This window comes from Manacus candei, unplaced genomic scaffold, assembly GCF_025592945.1.
Source record: "Manacus candei isolate 608988 ecotype Guabito, Panama unplaced genomic scaffold, ASM2559294v1 h1tg000094l, whole genome shotgun sequence".
In the NCBI taxonomy this organism is placed as follows: Eukaryota; Metazoa; Chordata; class Aves; order Passeriformes; family Pipridae; genus Manacus; species Manacus candei.
In genome coordinates this window covers 1,540,864-1,549,656 of record NW_026138142.1, presented here as the reverse complement: position 1 = coordinate 1,549,656, position 8,793 = coordinate 1,540,864, and positions in this window count along the sequence as shown.

Here is an 8,793-nt window from a genome sequence, read left to right as displayed (position 1 = left end):
CAGATCTCTGGGTCTCTCCCCACAGCTGTCTCCCAAGCCACCTGGCTTCAGCAGCCTGATCCAGCTCCCATGGGATGTGATGGCACAAGCAGAAATGCAATCTGGCCCTCTCTGGGTGACCTGGAGCTACACTGGGACACTGGCCAGAGAAGAGAGGGTTCAGCTGCTTCAGTGCAGGCACCTAATGTAACTTTAGGTGCTGCAGACTGGCCCCCTGCTCTTACCCCACATCTCCCCAGAGTCCGGCATTGTAGCTGTATTTAGGCATTTGAATTACACTCTAAGGGAAGGACCCAGAAGTCCAGGTTTAAGGATCCCTGCATCCTCCATCAGGGTGCCTGGGTGCACATCGACATCAGCATTTTACTCTGGAGCAGGCATGCACTTTGGAAGTGAACCCTCTTATGGTCCTTGCTTACCTTGCTTTCATTGGCATCATGGTGCAAGGCACAAAGTGCTGGAAGGGGATTCCTTCTCAATTAAAGGGCCCTGGAAGATGCTCTTCGAGAGCACATCTGGTAAAGTCCTACCATTAATGGATATTTAGGAGCAATCCTGGAGTAAAATCCAAAGCTACAATGAATATTATTTGCCCTCTTCATCAAGTGCTTTCTTTCACAGCTCTGCTCCTCTGGAACTGCACTACATCAGGAGAGTTTATGTTGCCTGTAATGGCTGCTGAAGTCACAGGTAATGGAAAGTAAAGAAAACAGCACTGATTTGAGCTGTTGCTAAGTGAGTACACTCCTGGTCCAGGGTCAAAAGGCTGCCCTGCTCCCCACTCTGCTGACAGGATGTAAATACGTCCCTAATACAAATCCCCTAGCCTGGGTTGCATTCCCCATGAGGATGCCACTATCCCAATTTATTTAGGGTTTATTCAAGGTCAGATGCCCTCAGAACGTTGTGTTCCTTGTTTCCAGTCAACATCCCACCAGGGCTGCATTCCCCTGCCCCAAGCCACCAAAGTCCCCCTCACCCCAAACAAAGCCCACAGGAGCTGAACCTACTCATCAAAACCCAAAGGTTGCTTTTTTAAAGGTAAAGCTCTCCTTCCTGTCTGGGAATTGCAGACTTTAAGGAAAAGCCTTTCCACATGCTGAATCCTGCATTAATGTGCTTTATATTAGTATGTAGATGAGGTTCATCCCTGACCCGTCGGTCTGACCAGGTGTTACAGAAGTTCACCGGTTTTGAGCTGTGATGTGGTTTTGGTTGATGGTTTCCCCTAGTGCCTATGAAGGACCACTGGAGATAAAAATGGTCTCATTTAGTCAATATTCAAATTATAAGTTTAAAATAAATTAGTAAAACGCTAAAAACCCTGCATGTTAACTCAGGATGCATTGAGAAAAATTAGATAAAATACGGTTGCTGTATCCAGGTCACTCTTCAAGCAGATTTCCTCTGATAGTAAGAGAAAAAAAAATGGTCTTTTTGCTGCTGAGATTGTAGTAAACAAGGTCTTGTAAAAGTGCATTAAAACTGCTTTGTTCCTTTGGTTTATAAATGGGAAGCACAGCCCCAGGTAACTGCTCTCAGTCACAGGAAGCCTGTGGGAGCTTGCAAGTGAAGCCAGCTCTTTAGAGTTGAAATGCAGTACCTGAAACCCAGGGCCATCTCTCACGTCTCTTCTGATCACTTCAAGTTCCACTAAGTGTCCCCTCCTTTATTTATGGAACATTTATCCTGGCCATGTTTCCAAGGAATGGAAAACACCCCTGGAGAGGCTTTTTCAAGCAATCACATTAAAAGTTAAGCATCTTAACTTCATACAGCGGAGCTGTCCCCATGATCCTAATGTACATGCTAAACCCTTTTATTCTCTGTTGTACATTGATTATATTCACTTCAGCAAAAGGTGAAAAAAGGTAAAAAACTTAATTTCCTGCCGCAGTTGCCCAACTTCTGTGATATTTTATGTCTATCACTGAAATACACAGAATGACCCATTCAATTTTACATTACAGGTATTACAATAGCCATCATCACCAGGTTGTGTGATCACCTCATAAGAATTAGCCATTAGAGAGGGAAACTTGCTTCTTAAAATGTGAAGCCTGCAGGCAACACAGAAAGCAACCTTACCTATTTGAAAAAGGCCAATTTTTAACTTCCCTGGTTTTTAAACCTGTAGCATCAATAGGCAGATTTTACTGACATCAGGGAATAGTACATTCTTGCCCTGAAAAGCAATGGGAGATGAACTGTATGGTTTTGAATAGACACAAAGCAGGCATTGAAGAATCCCAGAGAAATATCTAGTCTAATGTTTGGTCTCCCACAGCAGATGCTTTGGAGAAAAGCAATCAGTCCAAGATACCCGACCGATGTCTGTGAGACTAGTTCAGCATGTATGAGCTGGGCATTGCCAGCATCCCTGCAACGCAAATCCCTCTTCAGGAACACCTCTACCCATACACAAGCAACCTGAATAAGTTTCTTTAAGACCAGGTATCTCACTTGAATATAAAAGTGACCTCCTTCGTTCGCTGTGGTTTCGCTGTGGTTTTCCTGCTTTCAAAGCATTTCTTCTTATTTGAGTTGCTTGTTCTGGTGAAATATTCGGAGGCTGTTTAGATGTGACTGCATGCCAACAAATTATCCTGTAGAGCATCTGGCATTGGCATCAACTGGAGGAATGGGCTGATGCCAGATCAGACCTATTACCTGGCATCTACATGAGTCTCTTAACCTTTACATGAAGCAACCTCTACCCACAGGATAGATTTCTGTGTCAGGCTGCTGTGAAATGTGGTGTGTGTGCTCCAGAGTCAGGAGTACAAAGACAGGAAAGACACTTCCCCTTGACAGTGCAGACAAGGGAGCTTTGGAAGGAATTTGGGAAGGTATGTTTGCTCAGACTACCGAGTTAAGAGGAGGTTAGCCACTGATTTTCATAGGAAAGGACTCAGAGAAGAGGAACAAGTAAGAGTCAACCCCAGATCGTAGTTTTTCTGTGAAACAAAGATTTTTAAGAATATGATAATCCTTTTACAACAGACTAGTCCTTGGCAATGGTTCTGTTTTATGACATCCAAAGAAAGAGCTCCTAATTTCAGTGATGCAATGATGCACCACTGGAGGTATGACCGGTTTACCCATTCTAAGAAAAAACAGCATGAATCCCCCTAATATTTATAACATATGTCCCATATGACAACTTGGTCATAGATTAATTTTACTCTCTTTTTTTTTTATCTATCACTCCTGAGGTTATCTTGAAAATCCTACTTCTATGGCAGCAGAATACTCTGGAAATCTGAGTGGAGTGGGTCAAGTTTACTTTCTGGAATATGAGTACTTCATTTTCCAGGTGATGCACATATGGCTACTAAAACAACTGTATCAACAGATATCAATTGTTTTCACTTCTTCATCTGTTTTATTATGTTTAAAAAAAAACAACACCCATGGGCAAGGACAATGAAGGAAGTGAGAAGGCTACTCCAAATCCTCTATTCCACTGATGCCTAGAAACAAAGATCTTCTGACATAGCATATTTCAATGTCCTTTGTTTAACCTCCCCCCTTGAAAGATCTGAACACAGAGCCTTTGTTTTCTGGTACTTTGTAGGCTAACCTACAGGTTATGCTTTGATAAATGTCCAATGAGCTAAGGAAACATCAAGGCTTTCCCTCAATATGCGTAGTTGCTGTTTTGTCTGACATCTTCTATTCTTGTTAGACATTATCATAAGTATTTAGGAGGCCTGTTTGCTGTTAGCATAGCATGCTAAACTACCCAGTGCTGCTATTTTATCCACTTTAGCCACTTAGGACTTCACCAGGTCCTTTAAAATTCACACTTCTGATTCTGTCTCAGGAGAGCAGGCAGTGAGTTTCATCTTTACAAAACAATCACATCCCTGGGGCTTGACATACACTTTAAAGCAAAAATAGAGCAAAACCAGAAACCCAATAGGTGTTACAGTGCTCTGGAAGCAGGAGGCTGGTAGCAAATGACTATCATGGCATAACATGAACACACACTCATGGTAAAGTTCCTAGTACAGCCATGGCCATGCATATTATTCTTGATATACAGCAAAATCACAGAATATGCTGAGTTGGAAGGGAACCACAAGGATCATCAATTTCAACTTTAGCCCTGCACAGGACCATCCCCAGGGTCTACTGACACCTGATGGGATGCCCCTATTTCAGAGGAGAAAAATAGTTCTAGCACAGGAGTTAGCAGGGCTTGTTGATAGAGCTTTAAACCAGATTAGAAGGGGGAAAGGGACAAAGCCTGGCCTGCCAGTGATGAAAGATGGGCTGGTGTGCCAAAACTTGAAAAAAGAGCATTAATGGGATCCCTTGATCTGCTTCACAAGTCCTCATAGTCAGCATGAGCCCATTAAGGGCTTGTATTGCTTATCAAGATATCAACTCAAGACGCTCAGGAAACTGGACCTTTAAAGATGCTGCACTCTAACAGGACTTTCTCTCACATGAGATGTGAAAACAGAAGCCCTGACCTCTTGTGGTGATTAAACACTACCAAAACAGTAAATTGCAATTTTCCTGTTTCCTTAACCTTCTCTCTGAGCATTTTCTACCATAAATGGTCACACTCTAAAAGTTGGGTGTGTTGGATTCGCAAGAGTCATGTCTTGTTGGGATGACACGAACCATAAGTATTATCATTTTTGTAAGTCCTCTGGAAACCTTGTCTGAGAGGTAGTTCTATCCGACCTGCAGTCAAAACAAACTTCCTTCTGCAAGCATTAGAAAGCTGCTGGGGCCACAACATCATTTACAATCTCAGGATTGTTTTACAGACATACAGCAAACCACCTAAGTAATTCACAGCACGTTTGGGACAAGTTAAAGATGAACTTACGCTTAAAAGATTCATACCTGCTTGAGATGCCTGGGGCTGGAACCAAATAAAATACAGTCTCCTGGTTTATTGTACATGGTGAATGATGAATGGTTGTTCTAATGGTAAGGGACTCATTGGGACAGAACACAAACCAGCAGTGCCAGAGTGTGCGGTTAATACATATCAAGAAGCTGCTGTGTTCCCTGAGGGCAGAAAAATGCTTAAACTGGAAGTCTGCTCCACTTGGGCAGGTGCAGATTGCAGACAAAAAGCAAAGGGAAGCCTACAAGCACCTGTACCACTCCAACCAGACATACCCAAAGATTTCCTGATGGTTAAATGTACAAGGTTCTTCCCCCTTCCTATATGCTGGTTCCCTTGGTGCAAGAAGTGCACAGCTAAAATAGCACAGAGCATCATTTGGAGCATATTGCTGGGCCTCCTGCAGCCAGAGCAGCCTCCTCGGGGCGAGCTCCCATCACAGGCTATTGCCAAGATAATTATTATTTGTGACAAAGTGGAAAACTGTACTCCATCCCTTCAGGGAAGTGGAATAAGCTGTAATGGGGAAAGTGAACATGTGCTGCATACACAGGAACATTGTGTCAATGCAGGGCACACACCCTGCCTCCCCTCCTCACCCTGTGGCAACAGAGGGGCTGGAACCCTAAAGAATAACAGGGCCAAAAAGGGAATTAACCAGGGGTTCTGTCAGCATTTACCCACCTGGTTCCACCCATCCTCAGCCACTAAGGTTGGTGTTTGTGCAGTGTCACAAAGGGGCCTGAGCCAGGATGAGGCCTTGTGCTCCAAGAGCAGCACAAATAATACTAAAACCACAAAACATGGCAATACTTGCTTTAATTCTGCAAACAGTGGAAAGAGCCCTGATGATACCACATTTCATTATAAAGCTATTAGATAACATACACACATTTTGGAGTCATCTAATTTTGTATGTTCCTCATTAAAAGTATTTCCTTCCACATGGTTCTTCCTCCTAAGGAACACCAGAGCGCATTTGTAACTAAATCTCATTTCAGTTGTTTACCCTGAGAACAACAAAACATGCGGTTACTCGGCACGCTGTGATGCTTCCCCCCCACCAAGCACACTGGGTGGAGGAGGAGAATGCAGCTCTGCATCCCCTGAGCAGCTCATCTTTCCTCTGCACGAACACCCTCTGCATGTGCACCATCCAGGACCAGGCAGGACTGTACCACACCCACAGAAACACACACACTCATGGTCTCTTCCAAGCCCTTGTGTTCCTCAGCTGGTTGTTTTCCAGAATGCACAAAGCCCTCTTTCTTCACACAAAAAGGAAAAAGCCTGTGAAAGAAAGAGCTTCCAGAGGCTCCAGAGCTGGTCCAGGGGCCTTGTCTGTGTTAACACTCAACTCCCACTTGGCTTTTTTTTTTGTGCTGTAGTTCTTGCAGGGTCCCATCATTTTAGATATGGGGAAACTGAGGCACAGAGGTGGGAAAGGGTGGAGCAACAACCATTTAGATGGGACTACGCTGAGTTCTTCCGCTCACACAGCTACGTTGCTGGAACTAGATGATATTTAGGGTCACTTCCAACCCAAACTATTTTATGTGTCTACGCTGGCAAACCTCCAATATACACGCAGGTGACTGTATTAAAGATTTGTCCATTGCAAACATGTCAGTGTTGTCACAAGCCCACATGAAGGTGATCCCTGTAACTGGAGAAACAGATACCTTCACAGGGAAAATAACCACAGATCCTCCCTAAAATCTATATGCAAAAAATACTCTCCCGTGTTTTGTTGGGGTTTTTTTCCTGACTCCTCACAATGTTTGGCCAACACAGACCCGCCATTAGTATCCTAAAGACCTCTTCCACAGTAAGGGTTCACTGCAGTTTTATGTATTAAACATCTTTTTGACATTTACAAAACTCAGGAAGAGTCTTATGCATTTGTGAAGGCCACGTGGCTGCCAGTGAGGAGCACAACAGCTCACAGGAACCCTAATTACTGCCAATTACTTTTCCCATTGAGCTGCCTTGAGTCTGTCATTGCTGCAGAATGAGGCAGGAGACGTCATGGGGGGCAACCACATTGGCATGGACCAACCCCATGTCACCAAGACTGGGACTATGCTGGATCATTGGAGGTTGTGGGCACCCCAGGACAACATTTTGCATTTACTGAGCTCTCCATGTGCTCCAGCCATGCAGGAGGGTCAAAGGAAGGTATCAAACAGTCAAGACATGAGTGTTGCAATTTTTGTCCATGCCCTAAAGCAGATTGAGGTGCTGTAAAGCTTTTCCCAGTGTTGTAGGAGAACGTAAATGACCAGTTTGTGATGTAGAAATGCACCCAAGGAAGAGCAGCATGCATGTGTGTGTGTGTGTGTGTGTGTGTGTGCACAAGTACGCGCAAAAAAGGGAGAAAGAACAGACAAGCAACACAAACCTCACTCTGAAAATTAAAGTAAAGTCATTTTCCTGAGGGTAGTTCTGTCCTGTGCTCTGCTGTGGGGGGAGAATTGGGACTGGTGCTCCAGACAACCAGTGTGCACAGCATGGGTGAGATGTTCCCACGCATCAAAACCTACTCAACCATTCGCTGCAGCGTTTTCCCATCGACAGAAGGACAAGGCATCAGCATTTCGGCTTCTGCTCCGCAATGAGTGGCTCTCACCAGGGTCTCTCTTTCTGAAACATATGATGCACTAATGACGCCACCCAGGGTTGACAAGGAGCTTAAGAGCTGGCTCTACCCTCTGGACACCTGGCACACTAAACCCCGTAGCAAGTGGCATGTGCTGGCTTGGGAAAAAGCCATTACCACTTTGGACAGCCACTGGGCCCAACTGTTAATCCAGTGCCTTCATCTCTCCTATTGCTATTAATATAAGGAGATAAAGGAAAAAAATCCAGGAGGAGGAATTGACTCGACTGCTGAAGCAGTTGTTATATTACTGACTCAAGCCTCAGATGATGAGACATAGTAAGACAGAGTAAAATAACAGTGAACTAAACCAGGGAAAGCCTATGCAATGTCTAGTCATCAAAGAATAAAGATATCCAACTCTAAATCAGCTCAGATTTTATTTTCTGACACTTAAGGATCAAAAAATGTCATAATGTGTAGGAAAATGGGTTGTTTCTCCCAGGTAACAAGTCATAGGACAAGAGGAAAATAGCTTCAAGTTGCACCAGGGGAGGTTTATATTGGATATTAGGAAAATTTTTTCACTGAAAGAGTGGTTGAGCATTGGAATAAGCTGCCCAGGGAAGTGGTGGAATCATCTTCCCTGGAGGTATTTGAAAAAACATGGAGATGTGGTGCTTAACAATATGGTTTAGTGCTGGACCTGACAGCTGGGTCAATGATTGCACTAGATGGTCTTAGAGGTCTTTCCCAACCTTAAGGATTCTATGATTCTATGAAAAGCCCAACACACAGCACCCAAACTTGGACACTGCTGATGTGGAGCTGCTGCAGCAGGTCAGCACTGGGTCTGCCAGCCCGAGCACTTCCAGGGCAGAAGGACCCAAATCCATTAGAGTCTGTCCCCAAGGAAGCTCCCACCAGAGCTGGAACTGTGTTTCCTCCTCACACATGAGGGTTTATGTCATTGCCATTGCCCTTATTTTCACTGTCTTAATTTAGGGTTTAATTTGGTGTTGTTTCAAGAGGCTTTCAGGAGAGTACAAAATCTAGATGAGGGTCAAGAAGCACAAGAAGGGCTATTAGGAAGTCCTTTCTTGGACAAAGAAGGTTACAAGTTTAGATTAGCTTAGACATTGACTTTTCCTGTTCCTCTGGTGAGGGCAGCTAAATCTTTTGGTGTTCCCAAAAGAGACTAACACCTCAGCATTACACCACTTCACCTGCAGAGAGAACTGGTTCCTGCAGAACTTCAGGACTGCAGAAAAGATGATGAGGAAAAGTCACCAGACCTGTCCAGGCAGAGAAAGGACTACAAGTG